We start from the raw sequence: 25,771 nt of genomic DNA on the forward strand, positions 1-25,771 counted from the left end.
TGCTTCCCTGTCTGTAGCATGTTTTAAATGCTTGGACACTCCACTTATCTCTCAGAATGATGATGGCCTACGCTACTTGAGAAGAGTAACACACGTCCCTAGGCCCTGGTTTTACCCTTACAAACCTATACTGTACCTCCCTTCAAAAAAGGAAAAAGTATATTTCCTTAACACAAGCTGGGACCATATCTCTGCCTTCCTTAGCAGAGTCTGCTTGTGACCTTCCAGTTGAATTACCCCAAGACTCAGGGCTTGGTCCCTACCAAGAAGCTTAAAGCAATCTCACTTCAGCCACACCCTTGCCACTTTAGAAAATTCTCCATTCTTACTGAGGAAATATGGAAAAGCTCTAATTGGGACACTTAAAACCCGCCCAGAACTCAGGGTGCACAGTCCACAAGAATTCGATCATAAATAATAGCATGTCAGCCATTAGTTAGGTAGAAGCCAGACACACACAGAGAAGGCCACTGTCTAAAAAAAGGCCAGTTTAAAACTACCTCTTCCCAGTGTGCCAGGGGATAGCCATAGTCCAAACCATTATCTCTAGCATAGTCAGGATCAGTTCAGTTGCTCAGTCACGTCCGACTCTTTGCAACACCATGAACTACAGGATGCCAGTCTTCCCTGTCCATCACCACTTCCTCTAACACATACCCCAGGAAATATGATCAGCCGAGAAGACGCGGCACAACATCACTGCCAAGGATGGGACCCACTTACATACCCACAGGCAGCACTTCCCAGATCAGTTTGTGTCCAGACCTGGGTTTGTAGCCAACCGTCAGCTAGAAACACTGTGCGACAATAGGCCCTGACACCCAGTCAGATTCCCCTGAGGGGGCTGGCCTTGCTAAGACCAGAGCATGGACAACTCTGTACCCAGCACACCTTTGCCTAACTCCCTCCAGAGGGCAAGATGAGGAAGTAACCAAGACAGACTCAAGCCACATCCAGATACAGAGGCCCCAGCTCAACACCATGCAGAATGGTCTCAGCTTAACCCCAGGACTTCATGTGCACACTTGCTGGACACAAGGTCCCCAAAACAAGGCTCAGGCCCGGCTCAGTTCCAGACCCTTTTGAATAAATAAATATACCAAGCACAGGGACCCCAAACCAGAGCTGAGACCCAGCTCCTCGAGGACAGTCCCTCCGGAAGAAGGTCCAATCCATGTCACCTCCAGGCAGCCCTCAGCCCATCCCCAAGCCCCGTGCAGACCCTCAGTCCCCCCTGGCACATCCTGGGGGTGGGGGGCTGTGACTCTGACCAAGGCCCCACTAGTGTCGTCTGCTCTAAACAGCAGAGGGGAAGAGACCCACAGGCCTTCCCGCGCCGCCGAGGATGACCATCTGTCCCGCCCAGGGCTCTGTCCAGGCTTCAAAATGGAAAGTGGGGTTTCTGGGGAAACGGGGGAGAGCGCCCCTCACGCCCCCGTGAGGGAATGTGGACCCCCCTCGTGTGGAGAGGACCCGGACTGTGCCCGCAGGGAGAGAGCCGGCCCCCCGCAGTGCCCAGACGCCCGGGTGGGGAGCCCTGCACTTGACCTGAGACCCTGGGGCTCTCCTGCTTAGTCTCCGGCAGCCGGCGCCTCTCCCTCCCGCCGCCCACGAGCCGCTCTCTTCTGCCAAATTATCCTCACTAACAGCGGGATTCAAGGGCCCTTCACGCCTCTCCTGACCGCCGAGTCTGCACGGACGCCTCTCCGCTGATTCAACTCCCATCATTTACGGAGCCCTTACCGGCTCATTAGCGGTGGCCACTCACCGGGAGCAGGCCTGATGGGACGACCTCCCCACCCCGCGCAGCAGCTTCCCCCGCAGCCACGTGCGGGGCCGGGCGCCTCCTCTCCTGCTCTCCCGGGGTCTCAGGGATCCCTCCGGCTCCAGGGGTAGCCGGGTGCATCAAGCCCTGGCTCAGAGCCGGACACCAAGCCCCGCTGGGAGGACCCAGCGGGGGGAAACAGGGGGCTCCTGCTCGCGAGGACCTCGGATCTGGAGGGCAGAGACGTCCACCCCGAGTGCCGGTCACACAGGGCTAGAGAGGGGAGTCGGGGTGCTGGGGGCGGGGTCTGTCAAGGCTTCCTGGGGAGGGACACCTGGGGGCTGTGCCAAGGTCCTCAGGGGCCCGGAGATCATTGTCCATGGGGGCCTGGGAGGGCCCAGGGTTGTGCAGAGAAGTGGGGGGAGGCAGGAGCCGAAGGCAGGGACCTGGGGGAAGAGGGAGCTCATGGAGGAAGCTGGGACCCAGTGTCCCATCCCCCAACCAGGTACAACAGATAAGAGCCAGGAGAGCACCTTTTGGTGCTAAATAGTGGGCATTACAGAAGCCCTGATCTAAGGGCAGATTTCTCAGTTGTGTGATCAATGATGACATGATGAATTGTCTGCCTGGGGGTCTCACGTTCTGCTCTCTTTTCCTGTGAATGGTTTTTCTGCGGGATAGCAACGTGGTTTGCATATGCTGGGCAGTGGATGTCCATGGGCTGTTCTCAGCGGTGGCCGCCATGTTGCTTGTCATGTTAGAGCAACAGTGAGTGTTGGGCCTTAGGCCTGGCTTTCCCATGATATGCTTGGTGTGTGTATACATATGTATGAATGACACAGGCCAAGCCTTAGTGAGAGACTGCTGGTGGTGCCCGTGTTGGCCCTAACACAGACCATATAGACTATGGCTTGCTCCTTTTGCTGAGCCATGGGATAAGGACTCATGTGGTGTCTCCTTGTGTTCTGAGTCATTTTGTGGGCATGGGCTCAGGTGTGAGTAGGATGTGTCTCCTGGCTCACAGGCTGATGTGTGTATGTGAGTGTGTGCTAAGTCACTTCAGTCTGACTCTTAGACTGTAGCCCACCAGGCTCCCCTGTCCATGAGATTCATCAGGCAAGAATACTGGTGTGGGCCACCATGCCCTCCTCCAGGGGATCTTCCCGACCCAGGGATCAAACCCGTGTCTCCTGTGGCTCCTGCACTGCAGGTGGATTCTTTACGGCTGAGCCACCTGAGAAGCCCTGTGTGTATGTACGTGAATTCTATTCTAGGCAGAAGCTGCATAGGAGTTTGCTCCTGTATCTCAGTTCGGTTCAGTTGCTCAGTTGTGTCCAACTCTTTGCCACCCCATGGACTGCAGCACGCCAGGCCTCCTGGTCCATCACCAACTCTCAGAACTTACTCAAACTCATGTCCATCCAGTCGGTGATGCCATCCAACCATCTCATCCTCTGTCATCCCTTCTCCTCCTGCCTTCAATCCGTCCCAGCATCAGGGTCTTTTCAAATGAGTCAGTTCTTCGCATCAGGTGGCCAAAGTGTTGGAGTTTCAGCTTCAGCATCAGTCCTTCCAATGAATATTCAGGACTGATCTCCTTTAGGATGGACTGGTTGGATCTCCTTGTAGTCCAAGGGACTCTCAAGAGTCTTCTCCAACCACAGTTCAAAAGCATCAATTCTTTGGCGCTCAGCTTTCTTTATAGTCCAACTCACGCATCCATACATGACTACTGGAAAAACCATATCTTTGACTAGATGGACCTTTGCTGGCAAAGTAATGTCTCTGCTTTTTAATAGGCTGCTGTATCTACTTGTAGCTATAAAGCCCCATTTGAGAGATCCCCTCTTAGTGTGTTCTGCTCCAAGGCTTTCTGTGAAGTAGTAGAGAGTCATCTGTGACTTTAGATGCTTTTAAGGAAAAAAAGAAGCAGCTTTAAACCAGGTAGAAGCCCATAATATTTTTTTCCTATGCTTAGCACTGGGACAAAAATCACCCCTCCCAGCCTGTATTGCCAAGAGAAATTGGGCATGGGAGATAGTCATTGATAACCAGTGGAAGCCAGAATGGCTGGTTTTGCAGGAGTCATGGGACTGGGGGAGTGAAGACTTTATTTTCTTGTGGAGAGAGGGCATGGATTCCAAGGATGGGGTGGGGGTAGTTTTGGACAAATAATTCCTGAACGGGGAATTCAAAGGGGAGAACTATGAACTGGGGAGGGGAAAAAAGGGAGAGTTAGGAAAAAGTTGCCTAAATTTTGTGCCCCTTCTGGGTTCTAAGAGTTCTGAGGTATTGTCCCCCCCCCTTAGTCCTCAGGATGGCTATGCAAGGACTACTGCGGCAGAGCCTCGAGATGGATTGTCTTTGGCCATGAACTGTCTATCCATTTACGACAGGGTGCCCTAAATATCAGTTTCTATGAGTACCATGAAAAGAAAAAGATTGGGAAGCACCACATTATGAAATTAATAGTGTCCAAGGCACCACTTTTGTTGTGCCCACTAGGCTGACTTTGTACAGCTCTGAAACATATGCCTGAAATCTTTTTTTTTTTTTTTTAGTTCTACCACTTTATTGCTACCAACCCATTTCCCTCCACCCTTGTGCACACATGCTCAGTCATGTAATCCCATGGACTTCAGCCCGCCAGACTCCTCTGTCCATGGACTTTTCCAGGCAAGAATACTGGAGTGGGTTGCCATTTCCTTCTCCATGCCTGAAATCTTAAATGAAGAACTGCTTAATGTCTTCCACACCAGGTAAAGGCAGATCAGGTAATTCAGATCAACTTTCCTTCTGAAGAACAAGTAAAAATGGCAGACAAAGCATGTAAAAAGATACTTTTCAAACCTTCAGAGAGCTACTAATATAGTGAGCAGTTTATTAGTTCAAGATCTAGAAGATATTTAGATAATAAAAGAATATCATGATCAGCTTTATGTCATACATTTTAACAGTTAAGTAAAATGAATTTTCTGAAAACACAACTTTTGAATGTTGATACAGTATAAAAATAGAAAACTCAAATAATATAAAAGTTCTAGGTATAAAGGGCTTCACAATTGAGTTCTATTAAATATTTGAAGAAGAAATAGCTCCAATCTCTTCTACAGACTAGAAATAAGATGCCCAACTCCTTTTATGAGGCTTCTATAACCTTGGTACCAGAACCCAACAACAAGGACAGTTTGAGAAAGGCAAATGACAGGCCAATCTCATTCATGAACATAGAAGCCGAGATTTGGCAAACCAAGTCCAGCAATATGTGGTGGAAAGGATATTATATCTTGAATAAGTTGGGTTTATTCTCAGAAATTCAAGGGTATTTTGATGTTAGGGAGTCAATTTTTAATTGCCCATACTAACAGATTAAAAAGGGAAAACACATGGCAATCTCAGAAGATGCAGAATAATAAAATTCAATATCCATTCATGACAAAAGCTAATAGTAAAATAGAGAAAAGCGAATGTCTTTGATAAAGATCTTGAAAAAAATTTATACCCCTCATCATATTTAATGATGAGCAATTGAGATCATGAACATGACAAAGATGCCCCCATCATCACCATTTCTAATTAATGTTATAGTGAAGGTCTCGTGCAGTGCAGGAAGGGGAAGAATGATATAAGGTTTTGAGATGCCAAGAATTTTCATTATTTGTACATGACCTGACTCTGTATGTAAACATTCCAAAAGTAATACAAATCAATGATTAGGGTTAGTGAGACTATTCAACAAGAATGCTGGATAGAAGATATTTGCATACAAGATACAGTTTTCCTCCACATAATGGCAACAAAAAGAAAAATTTAACAAAGTTACAATATGCCAGTAGCATCCTAAAAAAGAAAAACACTTGGATACTATGTTATAGAATTTAGGGGTAACTGTACTGATGTCTGTAATTTACTTTGAAATACACCCAAAATAACATGGATTAATGGATGGATAGAAAGATAAAGAGATGAATGTGTGTGTTAGTCACTCAGTCGTGTCCAACTCTTTGCAACCTCATGGACTGCAGCCTGCCAGTCTCCTCTGTCCACGGGGGTACTCCAGGCAAGAATACTGGAATGGATTGCCATTTCCTTCTCCAAAAGAGATGAATAAATACATAATAAAGCAAGTATAGTGAAATGTTCCTGGTAAAATCAAGGTGGTGTGTATATGGGTGTTTACTGTAAAATTCTTTCACTTTTTCTATATTTCTGAAAAATTTCATAGTAAAATGTTGAAAAAAACCTTAAAACAAATACAAATGGAAAAACTTACATACTCTATAGATAAAAATATAAAACCTTATTAAGAAACATTAAAGAAGATCTAAACAAATGACGAGATATATTGTATTCATGGATTAGAAGACAAAATATTGTTGGAAGTCCACTCAATCAATCTGGAGTGGTCTGCCTCTTTTGTTGGTCTCCCCTTGCCCTCTGTGGACAGGGTCTAGTTTCAAATTTCACCTGGGGTATTCCACAGGTTGCAAATCAACCCCAAAAATTCAAATGATCTATAGATTCAATGCAATTACAGTTAAAACCCCAGAAGCTTTTCTTTGTGGAACTTGACAAGCTGATCTAAAGATCTATATGGAAACCCATAGGGCCAAGGCACTCATGAAGAACAGGGTGGGAGGAATTGCTTGACCAGATACCAAGACTTATTTTAAAGCTATGTTGATTAATCATGTGATACATTTTTGAGGTACTGTAAAAATTAATTTTTATTGGAGTATAGTTGATTTACAACGTTATGTTAGTTTTAGCTGTATAGCAGAGTGAATTGGATATACATATATCCATTCATTTTTAGATTCTATTCCCATATAGGTCATTACAGAGTATTGAGTAGAATTCCCCATGCTATAATTGTAGGTTCTTATTAGTTATCTATTTTATATGAAGTAATGTGTATATGTCAATCCCAATCTCCCAGTTTATCTCTCCCCTCCCACCTCAACTTTCCCTCCTGGTAACCATAATTATGTTTTCTACATCTGTGACTCTACTGTAAATAAATTCAGTTGTACCATTTTTTAGATTCCACATATAAGTGATATCATATGATATTTGTCTTTCTCTGTCTGACTTCACCCCCATAAGACAATCGCTAGGTTCACCCATGTCATTACAAATGGCATTATTTCATTCTTTTTTATGGCTGAATAATATTCCACTGTATACCACATCTTCTTTATCCATTCATCTGTTGGTGGACATTTAGGTTGCTTCCATGTCTTGGCTATTGTAAATAGTGCTGCTATGAACACTGGGGTGCACATGTCTTTTCGAGTATGATTTTCTTCAGTTCTATGCCCAGGAGTGGGATTGCTGGATCACATGGAAGCTCTATTTTTAGTTTTTTAAGGAACCTCCATACTGTTCTCCATAGTGGCTGCACCAATTTACATTTCCACCAACAGTGTAGGAGGGTTCCCTTTTTCCCACATCCTTTCCAGCCCTTATCATTTGTAGATTTTTTTATGATAATAGTGTGATATTAAAACAAAGATAATAAGCCAGTGAAGCAGAACAGAGAGCCCAGAAACAGACTACTCCATATGTGCACACTGTATCAGCAAGATGGCATTACAGAGCAGAAATTGGACCCCCTACCTCATACCATACACAAAATCACTGCTGAGTAGATTAAAGATCCAAATGTAAAAGACTAAACAGTAAAGATTTTATAAGGTAATAAAGGGAAAATTTGGGAGTAAGAAAATCATTCTTTAAAAAGTCATATAAAGTTCTAATCATAAAAGAAAGTATTGATGAGTTTGAATGCTTTAAAATTAAGAAATACTTTTCATCAGAAAATACCATAAGATGAAAAGAGAAGTCACAGAATGGGAGTAGGTATCTGCAATAAATCTAGTAGAAAAAGGGCTATTTTCCAAAATGAATAAAAAACTCCTAAAAAAAAAAAAAAACTCCTACAAATCAATAAGAAAAAAGATAGAAAATACAATAGAAAAAGCTAGAAACTTGAATAGTCACTCCACAAAGTTGTATATCCAAATAGATAACAAAAACCTGAAAAGTTGTTTAACTTCATAACTAATCAGGGAAATGCAAATTAAAACCACAATGCAATATTAGTCAACTGATGAAAATGAAAAGCCTGACATTGATAATGGCTGCCAAGAACATGGAGCAACAGTGGGACTTTTAAATCATTGCCATCACTTTAGAAAATAGTATGTTATTATTTACTAAATTTGAGAATATACATATTTTTATGATTGAACAGTTCCATTCAGGGATATATCCAGCATAAATGCATTCTTATGTGTCCCAGGGTGTGTGTGTATATATATGTATATATAGCAGCTGTCCCTCAAGAGGAGAATAGTTAAAGCATGCCATATTCATCCAGTGGAATATTGTATACCAATAAACACAAATAAGCTATAGGTGTAAACAAAAGTGATGTGGAGAGTTGAATTGTTGGTCCTTGCTTGGGCACTTTTTAATCTGTTTATTGCTACCAACCCATCTCTCTCCACCTACCTACCTCATGCATGCGTGCTCAGCTGTGTGACCCCATGGACTGCAGCCCACCAGGCTCTTCTGTCCATGAACTTTTCCAGGCAGGAATACTGGAGTGGGTTGCCATTTCCTTCTCCAGGGCTTGGGCACTTACATGAGTGAGATTTGTATCATGGTTTACAGGAGCAGAGATAAAGTCAAGGCCATGGTCTGAGAGGTCTTTCCAATTGTGCTTAATGGTAGTGTGTGGCTAAGCTGTGTTTTGTATTGACATGCATATAAACCAAGTGCTTAAGACAGTGTATTCCATAGTTGCTGAATAGTGTTAAAGGTTTAGGCTTTGCTTTGGCCTAGGGCTTGTGTGTTAAGCCCTGATATGTATATGGGTATGGACCCTACTGCATTCTTGGTGAAAGCTGTCTCCTCTTATACAGTCATAGTGTGGATTTAGGCAGTTTGCTGAGAAGGTATTTATAGGCACTTAAAGTATGGTCAATACTGAAATCAGATTGATTATATTCTTTGCAGCCAAAGATAGAGAAGCTCTATACAGTCAGCAAAAACAATACTGGGAGCTGACTGTGGCTCAGATCATGAACTCCTTGTTACAAAATTCAGACTTCAATTGAAGAAAGTAGGAAAAACCACTAGACCATTCAGGTATGACCTAAATCAAACCCCTTATGATTATACAGTGGAAGTGACAAATAGATACAAGGGATTAGATCTGATAGACAGAGTGCCTGAAGAACTATGGATGGAGGTTTGTGACATTGTACAGGAGACAGGGATCAAGACCATCCCCAAGAAAAAGAAATGCAAAAAGGCAAAATGGTTGTCTGAGGAGGCTTTACAAATAGCTGAGAATAGAAGAGAAGCTAAAGGCAAAAGGGAAAAGGAAAGATATATCCATCTTAATGCAGAGTTCCGAAGAATAACAAGGAGAGAAAGAAAGCCTTCCTGAGTGATCAATGCAAAGAAATAGAGGAAAACAATAGAATGGGAAAGACTAGAGATGTCTTCAAGAAAATTAGATACCAAGGGAATATTTCATGCAAAGATGGGCACAATAAAGGACAGAAATGGTACGGACTTAACAGAAGCAGAAGATATTAAGAAGGGGTGGCAAGAATACACAGAAGAACTATACAAAAAAGATCTTCATGACCCAGATAACCACAATGGTGTGATCACTCACCTAGAGCCAGACATCCTGGAATGTGAAATCAAGTGGGCCTTAGGAAGCATCACTATGAACAAAGCTAGTGGAAGTGATGGAATTCCAGTTGAGCTATTTCAAATCCTAAAAGATGATGCTGTGAAAGTGCTGCACTCAATATGCCAGCAAATTTGGGGAACTCAGCAGTGGCCACAGGACTGGAAAAGGTCAGTTTTCATTCCAGCCCAAAGAAAGGCATTGCCAAAGAATGTTCAAACTACCTCACAGTTGCACTAATCTCATATGTTAGCAAAGTAATGCTGAAAATTCTCCAAGCAAGCCTTCAACACATGTGAACCGGGAACTTCCAGATGTTCAAGCTGGATTTAGAGAAGGCAGAGGAACCAGGGATCAAATTGCCAACATCTGCTGGATCATCGAAAAAGCAAGAGAGTTCCAGAAAAACATCTATTTCTGTTTTATTGACTAAGCCAAAGCCTTTGACTGTGTAGATCACAACAAGCTGTGGAAAATTCTTCAAGAGATGGGAGTACCAGACCACTTTATGTGCTTCCTGAGAAATCTGTATGCAGGTCAAGAAGCAATCATTAGAACAAGACATGGAACAATGGACTGGTTCCAAATTGAGAAAGGAGTAGGTCAAGGCTGTGTATTGTCACCTTGCTTATTTAACTTATATGCAGAGTACATCATGTGAAATGCCAGGCTGGATGAAGCACAAGCTGGAATAAAGATTGCTGGGAAAAATACCAATAATCTCAGATATGCAGATATTACCACCCTTATGGCAGAAAGCATAGAGGAACTAAAGAGTCTCTTGATGAAAGTGAAAGAGGAGAGTGAAAAAGCTGACTTAAAACTCAACATTCAAAAAACAAAGATCATGGCATCTGGTCCCGTCACTTCATGGCAAATAGATGGGGAAACAATGGAAACAGTGACAGACTTTATTTTCTTGGGCTCCCAAATCACTGCAGATGGTGACTGCAGTCATGAAATTAAGAGACATTTGCTTCTTAGAAGAAAAGCTATGACCAACCTAGACAGCATATTAAAAAGCAGAGACATTACTTTGCCAGCAAAGTTCTGTCTAGTCAAGGCTATGGTTTTTCCAGTAGTCATGTATGGATGTATGAGTCGGACCATAAAGAAAGCTGAGCACCGAAGAATTGATGGTTTTGAACTGTGGTGTTGGAGAAGACTCTTGAGAGTCCCTTGGACTGCAAGGAGATTCAACCAGTCCATCCTAAAAGAAATCAGTCCCGAATATTCATTGGAAGGACTGATGTTGAAGCTGAAACTCCAATACTTTGGCCACCTGATGTGAAGGACTGACTCATTTGAAAAGACCCTGATGCTGGGAAAGATTGAAGGCAGGAGGAGAAGGGGATGACGAGGATGAGATGGTTGGATGGCATCACCGACTCAATGGACAGGAGTTTGAGTAAGCTCCGGCAGTTGGTGATGGACCGGGAGGCTTGGCATGCTGCAGTCCATGGGGTCGCAAAGAGTCGGACACGAGTGAGTGACTGAGCTGAACTGACTGATCTATATAAGGATCCTGAACTAGGCAGACGGCCATCTCCCAGCTCACTGGCTTTTGTGGCTAAGGAATGTAAGCTGTATGAAGGCTCCTTTGGGTTGGGTTGAAACATGGCATATAAAGGAATCCTAGACTGAACAGGGACTGTGTGTGGTTACTGGGCTGTGGTATGTATATAAGCTCTACTCTTGGTCGAAAGAGATGATTTGGTAGAGGAAAAAATCAATCAAGAAAAAGGGATTGTTCAAAATAAATGTGATGAAATATCACTAAAAATATTGCTGCAAAAACCCTAATAAGGACCTCCCTGGTGGCACAGTGGATAAGAATCTGCCTGTCAATGCAGGGGACACAGGTTCGACCCCAGGTCCGGGAAGATTCCACATGCCGTGAGCAACTAAGCCTGTGTACCACAACTACGGAGCCTGTGCATCTAGAGCCTGTGCTCTGCAACAAGAGAAGCCACTGCAACGAGAAGCCCACTTACCGCAATTAGAGAGTAGCCCCTGCTCCCGCTCGCCGCAGCTAGAGAAAGCCCATGCACAGCAACAAAGACCCAGCACAGCTCCCCCCCAAAAAGTGAATTAAAAAAACTCTAATAATACACTAACAAAGAGAATATCATCATGCATTAATCATGACCCAGTGGAATTCATTCTAGAAAAGTGAAGATGCTTCAGTACAATGAAATATACTAATGTTTCAACATTTATTTTATTAATAGGTGAAAAGTAGAAAACATATGATCCTCTTGATATACGCCCAAAAATGCAGCTGAGAGAATTCAATATTTCTTTATGATAATATTTCGTAAAACCTTAGTGAAACAAGAATAGATAGATATTGCTTTAACATGATAAAAAATGTTTTGCCCTCAAAAATACAGCATCATCTTTCATGTTTTTTTCTGAACTACTTCCTATCTGCTCTTCTATGGTTTGAGTAGCAAGCAATTGAGTAAGCCCTAAAGCAAACTGTTACAGCTTAGAATTAAACAACCTTAAATTCCAACGACCTCTTGGAATAGAGAATAACCTTTCAATATCTTGCTCTTACTGGAGGCAGGGATGCTGCCCCTACAGACAAATGTGCTGTGTAAAACTGTGTAAATAAAGCTCTTTGGCAGGCTGAATTGGAGCTGGATTCCCTGGCTAGAAGTGAGACAGCTGGCTAAGCAGGAAGGTAAAATATTCCTTTTTGTGGGCTGAGAATGTGTGAGTGTCACCATAAGATCACAAAACATAGAATAGAGAAGTGTTATGTAATGAATATTCTGAGCTGGTGGCAGTGTGTGTGTGAGAGAGAAAGAGAGAGGAATGAACATAGAGCCTATCTAATACTTGAAATATTGAGAAGATACCACAAGAGTCAGAGCATGAGAGGGCTATACTGAAATAACTAAGGATCTCAGCTCTTAGTCACTATTTTCCTACCACCTAGGTTTCTACTATTTGGTCTGTTAGTTTCAGTGATAACTCTTGACGCCCACCTATGACCTATGTAGCAATCATCAAAATTATTTTACCTTTTTCTTTTGCTCACATTTTGAGTTGTGTTTCTTTTTTAAAAAAATATTTGTTTATTTATTTATTTGACTGTGCCGGGTCTTAGTTGTGGCATGTGGCATTTAGTTCCCGGCTCAGAGATTGAACCCAGGTCCCCTGCATTGGGAGCTTGGAGTCTTAGCCACTGGACGACCAGGGAAGTTCCTTGAGTTGTATTTGTATATTGTCAGAAAATATTCTTCAACTCTTATCCTCATATTTGTCTTCGATTTATAATTACACCTATCCAATTCTCTTTATCTGTTCTTCTGCCAAAATTTGCCAGTCATCTCTTGGTTAGATGAAAGTGGACCTGTAATAGAATCCTCAGAAACAGTTCTTGCATACAAAATCTCTTGAGTTCTTCAAAGTTTAAAACTGAAATCCGGACTTCCCTGGTGGTCCAGTAATTAAGAATCCGCCTGCCAATGCAGGAGACACAGGTTCAATCCCTGGCCTGGGAAGATTCCACATGCCTCGGGGCAGCTAAGCCTATGCACCACGACTGCTGAGCTCACTTGCCACAACTGCTGAAGCCTACATGCCCTAGGGCCCATGCTCTGCAAGACCACAGTGAGAAGCCCACATACCGCAACTAAGAGTAGCCCCTGCTCACCACAACTAGAGAAAGTCCTCGAGCAGCAGTGAAGACCCAGTGCAGCGAAAAAATAAAATTAAAAAGAAAAAACTGAAATCCTTGGCTCGCCCTTTTATTTTTACTTGAATTTCTTTAAAATGTTTCTTCACGCTTGTCTTCCTTTCTATAATCCTGCAAGTTGTTTGCTGCCATCTGATTTTCTTTTCTTGTAAGTTATTCATTATTGTGCTTTATCTATAAATCCAAAGGATTTTTTTTCCCTTTACCATTAATGTCTGTTTTACTAGACTATGTCTATGAGTTGGCGGTCAGCTTTCCCAATTACACAATGGGCTCTGGAAATATGTAGAATAGGGTTTTCTTTTATTTCCATAAAGTTTTAAGATTATAATGTTAAATATTAGTTCTGTTCCATTTTTTTTTTATTTTTGTTTTTAAGAGATTCCAGATATATCTATCAGTTTCCTCTTTATGTCTTTATTTTGTTTTGATTCGCTTGGCTCTTTTTCATTCTCATTCTTTCTTTCCTTTCCTTTTTCAATCATATCTATTCTCCCTTGGGTATTTTGTAATTTAGGCTTCTAAGGTAATTCTGTCTTTTGCTTCAATTTCTTTCCTGACCTCAATCAGCACTCACTTGTTTGTTTCTGAGTTTAAAATTTTCTGATTCATAATATTCCTTCATATCTGTAATTCTTTAATATATTTCATTCACAACTTTCTCTGTTGTGCAGTGGTTTTTACTGGACTGTGTGTGTATGTGATTATTTGTATCAGCTGAAAAGTTTTGTTTTGTTTGGCTGCACTGTATAGCATGAGGCATCTTAGTTCCCAGACCAGGGATGGAACCCATGCTCATCACAGTGAAAGTACAGAGTCCTAACCCCTGGACCATCAGGGAATTCCTTCAGTTGATAAGTTTTGATTCTCACCTTTTTTTTTTTTTAAGAATAGCTTTGTGCAGACATTGAGATCCTTTTTCTAATCTTTATAATCTGTACTGAAAGTTCCTGGTTCAGCAATGACATCCGATGCTATTATATGGAAAAAAAGTATTTGGATGCCTTATTTGTTTATTGGTTCAAGAGCACCCTCTTCTGTTGATATAAGAAAGTACATTTCCTTTAATAAACGGTGCTGGGGGGAGGGGTCATTTCAGTTTCTGATTTCTCCAGTGCATACCTCTCCCTTCTCTGTTACTGACTTCTTCCTTCTTAAACCTTGTGTCCTATGCAGTTTTCAGGCCCCCTCCTTTTGACTCTCAGCGCTCTGATCACTGGGTCTCAAACCTGTTCTTAGTGTTTACTTAGGGTGAGTGTGAACTCAGGGTGGTTAATCATGTTTAACTACAGCTGGTACCCTGCAGAAGAAGCCCTCTCTCTTCCTCACAATTCATGTAAATGCCTGACACTTCATATTAATGGAATAATATAGTATGTGGTCCTCTGTGACCTTTTGCAAAATATCTTCAAGTTTCACCTATATTGTAGCAGCTATCAGTAATTCATTGCTTTTCACACTGAATAATATCCCATTCTATGAATATACCATAATTTGTTTTTCCATTATTCAGTTGATGGACATGTGGGTTGCTTCCATATTTTTGGCTATCATGAACATTCATGTACAAGTTTTTGTGTGAACGTGTTTTCATTTCTCTTGGGTATATACCTAGGAGTGGAATTACTGGGCCTTATGGGAACTCTATGTTTAGCATTTTGAGGAATGGTCAGATTGTTTTCCAAAGTAGCTTGTATCATTTTACATTCCCATCAGCAGTATATGAGAGTTTCCTTGGCTGATCCTTGCCAACACTTGTTATTGTCTGTCTTTTTTTTTTTTTTGCTGTGCTTGGTCTTCACTGTGGCTTGCAGGCTTAGTTCTCCCATGGTACATAGGATCTTAGCTCCCCGACCAGGGATGGAACCTGAGTCTCCTGCATTGGAAGGCAGATTCTTAACCATTGAACCAGCAGGAAGTTCCTGTCCTTTTTTTTTTTTTAAATTAGTATAGTCATCCTAGTGGATATAAAGTGATATCTCATTGTGGTTTTAGTTTGCATTTCCCTTATGATAACTGATGTTGAGAGTCTTTTCATGTCCTTATTGGCCATTTGTATATCTTCTTTGTAGAAAGGTCTAGTTAAGCCCTTTGCTCATTGGACTATTTGTCGCTTTATTGTTGGGCTTTAAGTTTCTTTATGTATTCTAGATGTAAGTCCCTTGTTAGATATATGATTTGCAAATATTTCTACTCATTGTGTGGGTTGTCTTTTCACTTTCTTGGTGGTGATTAATGTTGTACAAAAATTTTAAAATTTTGATGAAATCCAGCTTACTTATTTTTCCTGTCATTTGCGCTTTTGATGTGGTATCTATTTTCATGGCCTAACTCATGGTCACAAAGATTTACTCCTATAATACTTCTATACTTTGTTTTTGAATACTCATTTTGTCTCTAGCAACCTTGCTAAACTCTCTAATTTTAGTAATTTACTGTATTTTCCTTTTGATCTTCTATGTACATGGATATATCATTTGAAAATAATGACAGTTTAAATTTTTTGTTTCAATCTTTAAATCTTTTATTTCTTATTGTTGCTTTCTGCCCAGCATAATGTCAAATAGAAATAGTGATAGCAAATATCATTGTTTGATTCCTGATATATAAAGAGAAAACTTTCAATATTTCTCTTTTAAGTTTGATGCTTGTTATAGGTTTTTAAGATTAAGGAAGTTCCAATCTATTACTATTTGCTTACAGGTTTTCTTTATCATTTTGTCAAATGCTTTTTCTGCATCTACTGATAAGATCATATAATAATTCTTTCATCAGCTAATGTGGAAAATTCATTGACTAATTTTTATTTTAAATTAAGCTTACATTCTTAAGATAAACCCAATATCCTCATCACTCCTTTTTTATATTATGGGATTTAATTCGCTAATATTTTGTTCAGGATTTTGCTACACTACTTGTGATAATAAGTTAACCTGAACTTTGTCTTTTTTAAAACTATTGTTTTTTGGACTTAGTATATAAGATGAGCTAGAATTGAAAAAAAAAAAAAAGATTACCTAGAATCAAAAGTAATTAGAGAAGGCACCCTCCCCCCTTAACTATTCTCTGGAAGACTTTGCATGAATTGCAATGTTTTCTTCATTGAATATGTGGTAGAAATTACTTATGATGCCATCTGGGCCTGAAATTTATGAGAAGCTTAAATTACTGATGTTATTTCTTTCGTACTTATAGGTCCACTTACTCATCTACTTTTTTCTTTAATTTTGGCAAGTTATTTTTTTCTAGGAAATTATCGATTTAACGCAAAACTTCAAAGTCATTGGTATAAAGTTCCTCATAATATTTTATCTTTTAAATAACTGCAATACCCATATGTTATGGGTGTTCTTTTATGTTCTTAATATTGATCAATTGGTTATGTTTGTCTTTTTTTAAAAAATCAATCTCACCAGGAATGAGATTTTCATGTAAATTTTATTAATCTTTTTAAAAAAGCCAACTTTTGGTTTTGTTGATTTTCTCTATGTATATTTGTTTTCTACTTCATTAATTTCCACTTTTAACTTTATGACTCCCTTTCTACCCTTGGTATATTTTTCTGTTATTTTTTAAAATTTCATGAGATACATACCTTTCTCAATAAATTTCAGCCTTTGTTCCCTCCTAGTATATACACATAAAGCAAATATTCCTGTAATTATTGCAGCCCACAAGAGTTTCTATTCAGTGTTTTTGTGGATTTTGCTCAGCGTTCAAATGATCTTTTGATGAATTTCCAGTGCTTTTGTTATCAGTCAGCTTGAAATATTTTCTAATTTCCATTAAGATTCCTTCTTTGTCCCATGGCTTTTTAGAAGCATGTTTCAAAATTTATGGACATTTCCTACCAATATTTTTGTTACTTATTTCTAGCACATTTTTCACTGAGATCTTAGAGGATACAATCTATACAATTTATCCTTTGAGATTTGTTGAGATTTGTTTATGATATTTATAAATGTTTCATGAAAGCTAGAAAAAATATATTCTGTAGTTGTTTGGTACAGTGTTATATACATGTTTAATAGGTCAAGTTTCTTTACTGTGTTGTTCAAATATTTTATATCCTTACTAAATTGTTTTTGTCTACTTGTTTAATCCGTTACTGAGAGAACTGTGTTAAAATTATCCTATATAATTGGTTAGTCTATTTCTCCTTGTAGTTCTGTCAGTTTTTTCTTCATATAATTTGAATTAATATTACTGAGTGCATGAATATTTAGAAGTGTTGTATCTTCCTGGTGAATGAGATGGCTACAACTTTAATATTTTTTAAATGTAAAGTCTATCCTGACATTAATAGCTTATATTAGCTTTATTTTGGGTGGTGTTTGTTGTTCAGTTGCTAAAGTGAAAGTGAAGTCGCTCAGTTGTGTCCGACTCTTTGCGACCCCGTGGACTGTAGCCCACCAGACTCCTCCGTCCTTGGAATTCTCCAGGCAAGAATACTGGAGTGGGTTGCCATTTCCTTCTCCAGGGGATCTTCCCAATCCAGGGATTGAACCCAGGTCTCCCACACTGCAGGCAGACACTTTAACCTCTGAGCCACCAGGGAAGCCTGTTCAGTTGCTAAGTCATGTCCAAATCTTTGCAACTCCATGAACTGCAGCACACCAGGCTCCCCTGTCCTTCACTATCTCCTGGAGTTTGCTCAAACCCATGTCCATTGAGTCAGGGATGCCATCCAACCGTCTCATCCTCTGTCGTCCCCTTCTGCTCTTGCCTTCAATCTTTCCCAGCATCAGGGTCTTTTCCAATGAGTTGGCTGTTTGTGTCAGGTGGCCAAAGTACTGGAGCTTCAGCTTCAGCATCAGTCCTTCCAATGAATATTCAGGGTTGATGTCTTTTAGGATTGACTGGTTTGATCTCCTTGCTGTCCAAGGGACTCTCAAGAGTCTTCTCCAGCGCCACAATTCAAAAGCATCAGTTCTTTGGTGCTCAGCCTTCTTTATGATCCAACTCTCACATTCATATATGACTACTGGAAAAACCACAGCTTTGACTATACAGACCTTTGTTGGCAAAGTGATATCTCTGCCTTTTAATATGCTGTCTAGGTTTGTCACAGCTTTTCTTCCAAGGAGTAAGTGTCTTTTAATTTCATGGCTGCAGTCACCATACGCAGTGATTGTTTCAATGCCATGTTTCCCCCCATATTTTTAAACTTTCAACCTTTCTGTATCCTTTTCTAATAGATATGTCTATTGTTTAAGCATGTAGTATGTATATGTATGTACCTGTGTGAATTCAGTCTAACAATCTTAACTATTAACTGAAGCATTTAGTCAATTTGCATTTAATGTAATTTAATGTGCATACATTCATCTTTTTAAAGTACTGTCTCTTAATGCCACTTCTTCTGTGTTCCCTTATATTGTTTTTCCTCTGTTGGACTAGTTACATTAAAAAAAAAACATTCAGTCCTCACTCCCATTAGTTTCAAAATTATACCATTAAAAAAATTCTTTTCATGGCTACCATAGAAATTATAACATGACTCTTGATTTATCAAAGTCTAATATTAACCTTTACCTTTCTCTTTCTCCCAGATAATGCAAAGACCTTGCTGCTGTGCTATGCTCAGTTGTGTCTGACTCTTTTCGACTCCATGGACTATAGCCAGCTAGGTTCCTCTGTCCATGGAATTTTCCAAGCAAGGATACTGAAGTGGGTTGCCATTCCCTTCTCCAGGGGATCCTCCTGACCCAGGGATGGAAACTACAGGCGGATTCTTTACCACTGTGCCACTTGGGAACAGTTAAATCCACTTAATTCCCTCCAGCTTATGTGCTAATGTGTCATTAATTTTTTTTTCTGGTTAAAAAAATTAAATTTACCATTTCGGGACTTCCCTGGCAGTTCAATGGCTAAGAGTCCGAGTTTCCATTGGAAGGAGCATGGGTTCCATCCTGGTTGGGGAACTAAGATCCCAGAAGCTGCACAGGGCAGCCAAGAAAACAAACAAAAAAAACCTGTGCATTGGCAAATGCCTATGAATAGAAGAGGTCCTGGCTCACTTGTGTTATGACCACACAATACCCTCACCACTAGTCCCCCACTTCCCCCCACCACACACACTTGGCACAAGCTACCATCATCTGTCTCCTGGACTTAACTGGTCTCCCTGCTTCATAAGGGCTTCCCTGGTGGCTCAGTGGGTAAAGAGTCTGCCTGCAATGTGGGAGAGCTGTGTTCTATCCTTGGCTTGGGAAGATCCCCTGGAGAAGGGAATGGCAACCCACTCCAGTATTCTTGCCTGGAGAATCCCATGGACAGAGGAGCCTGGTGGGCTACAGTCCATGGAATCACAAGAGTCGGACACGACTGAGTGACTAACACTTTCACTTTCTTTCTGCTTCTAAAACTGTGTAACTCAAGTTGGGACTTGAACTCATGGTCTTTCAACTGAGATCACGTACCTTATCTTAGGACTTGAAGAAGTTACAGGTTCTTGATGTCTCATCACAGAAAAAATGCAGTGAGAGACAAAGTTGATAGGGACAGAGTAAAGGGACAAAGTAGATGATTAAATAGTTTATCATATTAGGGGACTGTAAGTAGAAAAAATATGGGAGACCTCTGTAAGTTAATGATTTCTCAAGAGAGCAGGTTTGCTTAACCACAAAAACAAGCAGGCTTGTTTAGCAACAAAACTATGTAACAGAAGCATGAAACATGGGTCACACAATAGAACAATGGTAACATGAGTCCCACATCCTGCCCAGTGAGCTCAATAAGTTAATGGTCCTTAGGACATGCTCTCTGCACACATAAAAACAATAATTTGTGGACTTAGCTTGGACATGTAGGGACAAGAAAACTCCCCTGCCCAAGCTGGAGGAGGAACTGATGATGAAAGCATGACATCTACTCAAGAAACACAAAGAAGTTCTTTTCCCCCTCCCCACTTTTCCTTTGATTATAAAACTGTAGCTCAGTAAGTTCTTGGGGCATGACATTTCTCATCAACTTGCTTGTAAACCTCACAAACTTCCTATTCTAATAAATTGTTTCTTATCTATCACTTTGTCTCTCATTGAATTCTTTCTACACTGACACATATAGGACTATGGTACTGAAACTCTTCATAGCCCCCAAAGCAAAACCAAATGGTTTCAAAGTTACAGATAAAAGTGAATTTATTTAGAGAGAAACACACTCCACAGATAGTGTGGGCCATCTCAGAAGGCAAGAGCCACCCCAGGGTATGGAAGCTGACTGAGTCAACTCATTAGAAAAGACCCTGGTGCTGGGAAAGATTGAAGGCAGGAGGAGAAAGGGATGACAGAGAATGAGATATTTGGTTGGATGGCATCACCGACTCAATGGATGTAAGTTTGAGCAAGCTCCAGGAGATGGTGAAGGATAGGGAAGCCTGGCATGCTGCAGTTCATGGGGTCGAAAAGTGTCAGACATGACTGAGTGACTGAAGAACAACCGCAGGGTATGTAGTAGTCAGTTTTTATGAGTGAGTGAAGTCGCTCAGTCGTGTCTGACTCTTTGCGACCCCATGGACTGTAGCCTACCAGGCTCCTCCGTCCATGGAATTTTCCAGGCAAGAATACTGGAGTAGGTTGCCATTTCCTTCTCCAGGGGATCTTCCCGACCCAGTGATTGAACCCAGGTCTCCCGCACTGTAGGCAGACGCTTTACCATCTGAGCCACCAGGGAAGTCAGTTTTTATAGGGGTGGGTAATTTCATTGGCTGATGAGTGAGATCAATATTCCAGTTATTTTGGGGAAGGGGTGGGGATTTCCAGGAATTGGGCCACCACCCACTTGTTGACCTTTTATGGTTGGTCTTGGAACTGTCATGGCGCCTGTGGGTGTGTCATTTAGAGTGTTAATGTGTTACAATGAGCGTATACTGAGGATCAAGGTCTAGTGGAAGTCTCCTTTGCCATCTTGGGCCTAGTTGGTTCTAACCATTTATGTCATGTCCTATGGCTATGTCATTCTTTATTTTTATTTATTTATTTTTGGCTGTGCTGGGTCTTCTTTGTTGCATGAGGGCTTTCTCTAGTTATGGCGGGTGGGTGCTACTCTTTAGTTGTGGTGCTTGGGCTTGTCATTACAGTGGTTTCTCCTGTTGCAGAGCACCAGCTCTATGCCTCACAGGTTTCAGTAGTTGTGGCACATGGGCTTAGCTGCCCTGAGGTATGTGGAATCTTCCCAGACCAGGGATTGAACCTGTGTCCCCTGCACTGTCAGGTGGACTCTTAACCACTGGACCACCAGGGAAGTCCCAAGTCATTCTATTAAAGGTTGTGCCCTGCCCCCTTCCCTCCTGTTTAATTTCCACCTTTGCCCCCTCATAGAAATGACAGTGATCCTTTAAAGGAATAAATCAGACTTGACATTGCTTTATTTAAAACGTCTCAGGGCTTTGAAGCCCACTCAGAATAAAATTCAAAGTCCTTCCCATGACCTACAAGGACTTACATAACCTGACCCCTGGTTACCTCTCAGATCTTATCACCTGCACTTCAGACACACTGGCTTCCTTGCTGTTCCTCAAACAAGCCAATTGTGCTTGAGCCTTGGGGTTTTGTACTTACTGCCTGTAAGGCTCTTTACCCTGATATTCACTTGGCTGGTCCTTTTACCTCCTTTATGGTGGTTCTGCTCAAGTTTCACCTATCAGAAAGGCCCTCTCTGACCATTCTACATAAAATATCTTTCCTCTCCCTTTAGTTTCTATCCTCCTAGCCAGCCTTATTTTCTTTTAGGACTTGTCACCAATTGTTATATGTTTATTTGTTTTGTTTTGTTTTTTTTTTAGTTCTACCACTTTACTGCTCCCAACCCATCTCCCTCCACCCTCCTGCACACATGCTCAGTCATGTAATCCCATGGACTTCAGCCCGCCAGACTCCTCTGTCCATGGACTTTTCCAGGCAAGAATACTGGAGTGGGTTGTTGTTTATTTGTTTTTTAACATATTCTTTCCTCTCCCACTAGATTGTAAGCTCCATGAAAACAGGGACTTTTTAAATTTATTTTTTATGTCCAATATCTTAGACAATGCCTTGCACACTATAGGTGCCCAATAAATACTATGTTAATAAAGAGACTGTAAAACTTACATAAAGGAAACTAAGTTTTTTCCAGAGAGACATCAAAGTGAAACCATTTACGAAAGATTGGGACTTGAACCCATGTGCTGGGACTCAAACCCAGCCAAAACCCAGTTTGGGACTCAAACCCATGTGGCTGGGACTCGAAACCAGCCAAAACCCACTGTACCTGGTTTCAGGACCTAATGAAGCTCAGGCTCTTGATCTCTCATCACAGAAAGAATTCAGTGAGAGACAAAGTGATAGGTAAGAAGTGGATTTATTCAGATACAGAGAGAAGCACACTTCACAGACAGAGTGTGGCCATCGCAGAGGGTGAGTGTGGCCCCGAAATTTGGCATGGTTAGCTTTTATAGGCTGGGTAATTTCATATGCTAATGAGTGGGAGGATTATTCCAACTATTTCTGGGAAAGGGTGGAGAGTTCCAGGATTTGGGCCACCGCCCAATCCTTGGTCTTTTAACACTGCCTTGGAACTGTCATGGCACCTCTGGGTGTGTCATCATTTCACTTGCTGATTGAGGATCAAGTTCTAGTCTTGTCTGCCAACTTGGTAACATTTGATTCTAATTGGTTTATGCTGTGTTCTTGGGCTATGTCATTCTTTCAAAAGTTGTGCCCTGCTTCTTTCCCTCCTGTTACATTCCCCCCTCATAGATTTTACTCCCAGATTCTTATCGGAAGCAGAAGGGTGAAGGCCCATCTTCTGTAATTGCTTCAAGGCTGAGTAGGGGCAACAACCCTGCCTCAGTTCAGTTCAGTCATTCAGTCGTGTCCGACTCTTTGTGACCCCATGGACTGCAGCACGCCAGACCTCTCTGTCTATCACCAACTCCTGGAGTTTACTCAAACTCATGTCCATTGAATTGATGATGCCATCCAACCATCTCATCACATGACTACTGGAAAAACCATAGCTTTGACTAGACAGACCTCTGTTGGCAAAGTAATGCCTCTGCTTTTTAATATGCTGTCTAAGTTGGTCATAACTTTCCTTCCAAGGAGCAAGCATCTTTTAATTTCATGGCTGCAGTCACCATCTGCAGTGATTTTGGAGCCCCCCAAAATAAAGTCAGCCACTGTTTCCACTGTTTCCCCACCTATTTGCCATGAAGTGATGGGACCAGATGCCATGATCTTAGTTTTCTGAATGTTGAGCTTTAAGCCGACTTTTACACTCTCCTCTTTCACTTTCATCATGAGGCTCTTTAGTTCTTCTTCACTTTCTGCCATAAGGGTGGTGTCATCTGCATATCTGAGGTTATTGATATTTCTCCTGGCAATCCTGATTCCAGCTTGTGTTTCATCCAGCCCAGCGTTTCTCGTGATGTACTCTGCATAGCAGTTAAATAAGCAGGGTGACTATATACAGCCTTGACGTACTCCTTTTCCTACTTGGAACCAGTCTGTTTTTCCATGTCCAGTTCTAACTGTTGCTTCCTGACCTGCATACAGATTTCTCAAGAGGCAGGGCAGGTGGTCTGGTATTCCCATCTCTTTCAGAATTTTCCACAGTTTATTGTGATCCACACAGTCAAAGGCTTTGGCATAGTCAGTAAAGCAGAAATAGATGTTTTTTTCTGGAACTCTCTTGCTTTTTTGATGATCCAGTGGATGTTGGCAATTTGATCTCTGGTTCCTCTGCCTTTTCTAAAACCAGCTTGAACATCTGGAAGTTCACGGTTCACGCATTGCTGAAGCCTGGCTTGGAGAATTTTGGGCATTACTTTAGTAGCGTGTGAGATGAGTGCAATTGTGCGGTAGTTTGAGCATTCTTTGGCATTGCCTTTCTTAGGGATTGGAATGAAAACTGACCTTTTCCAGTCCTGTGGCCACTGCTGCATTTTCCAAATTTGCTGGCATATTGAGTGCAGCACTTTCACAGCATCATCTGACCCTGCCTATCAGAGAGTAAAAATCTCTGGATACCTGATCTAGGGGCCCCAGGGGCTGGGCAGCTCCTTGTTTTAGTCTACACGGGATGAAATCCCTACATAGCCATCATCTTGGCGTAGAACTGTTGTAACTGGTTCCTTAGTCCTCCTGTATATCTTCTTGGTGATGAGGCATTTTTGTACCAACACCAGTGTACAGAACTATCTATAAATGACAAAAGACTAAAAAAGTATGGTCAAATATTTGATTATAGTATAGGATGAAGTTTGGTTACAATAACAAAAATTACAAATGATCACATTTAACATAACATATCAAATAACCCTAGTTAATGTTTCTCTTTGAGATACCTCAGGAGCCCTCTAAAACATTCCAACGTTAGTTTTTAGTCAGATAAGACCATAAGTCACTGGAAGACAATACTTATGTGCTAACCTAAAGATTTTTTCCCTAAAGAGCTCAAAAGCAAATACAAATCACTCACAGGCTAAAAAACTCATCTCAGTCTGTTTGTCAAAAGCAGCATTTCAAGAATACTTTGGAAGGAGCAACCAAATCCAGTCTTGTCTTAGTCTGTTCCTAACAAAATCCAGGTGGATTCTCTACCAGCCGAGCCACAAGGGAAGCCCTAAGATTTAAGCCCTTTAGATTTAAGGGACTAGATCTGATAGATGGAGTGCCTGATGAACTATGGATGGAGGTTTGTGACATTGTACAGGAGACAGGGATCAAGACCATCCCCAAGAAAAAGAAATGCAAAAAAGCAAGATGGCTGTCTGAGGAGGCCTTACAAATAGCCATGAAAAGAAGAGAAGCCAAAAGCAAAGGAGAAAAGGAAAGATGTATCCATTTGAATGTAGAGTTTCAAAGAATAGCAAGGAGAGATAAGAAAGCCTTCCTCAGTGATCAGTGCAAAGAAATAGAATAAAACAATAGAATGGGAAAGACTAGAGATCTCTTTGAGAAAATTAGAGATACCAAGAGAACATTTCATGCAAAGATGGGCTCAATAAAGGACAGAAATAGTATGGACCTAACAGAAGCAGAAGATATTAAGAAGAGGTGGCAAGAATACACAGAAGAACTATACAAAAAAGATCTTCAGACCCAGATAATCACGATGATCATTCATCTAGAGCCAGACATCCTGGAATGTGAAGTCAAGTGGGCCTTAGGAAGCATCTCTAGAACAAAGCTAGTGGAAGTGATGGAATTCCAGTTGAGCTATTTCAAATCCTGAAAGATGATGCTGTGAAAGTGCTGCACTCAATATGCCAGCAAATTTGGAAAATGCAGCAGTGGCCACAGGACTGGAAAAGGTCAGTTTTCATTCCAATCCCTAAGAAAGGCAATGCCAAAGAATGCTCAAACTACCGCACAATTGCACTCATCTCACACGCTACTAAAGTAATGCCCAAAATTCTCCAAGCCAGGCTTCAGCAATGCGTGAACCGTGAACTTCCAGATGTTCAAGCTGGTTTTAGAAAAGGCAGAGGAACCAGAGATCAAATTGCCAACATCCACTGGATCATCAAAAAAGCAAGAGAGTTCCAGAAAAAAACATCTATTTCTGCTTTACTGACTATGCCAAAGCCTTTGACTGTGTGGAT

The sequence above is a fragment of the Cervus canadensis genome, chromosome X, assembly GCF_019320065.1.
Source record: "Cervus canadensis isolate Bull #8, Minnesota chromosome X, ASM1932006v1, whole genome shotgun sequence".
In the NCBI taxonomy this organism is placed as follows: domain Eukaryota; kingdom Metazoa; phylum Chordata; class Mammalia; order Artiodactyla; family Cervidae; genus Cervus; species Cervus canadensis.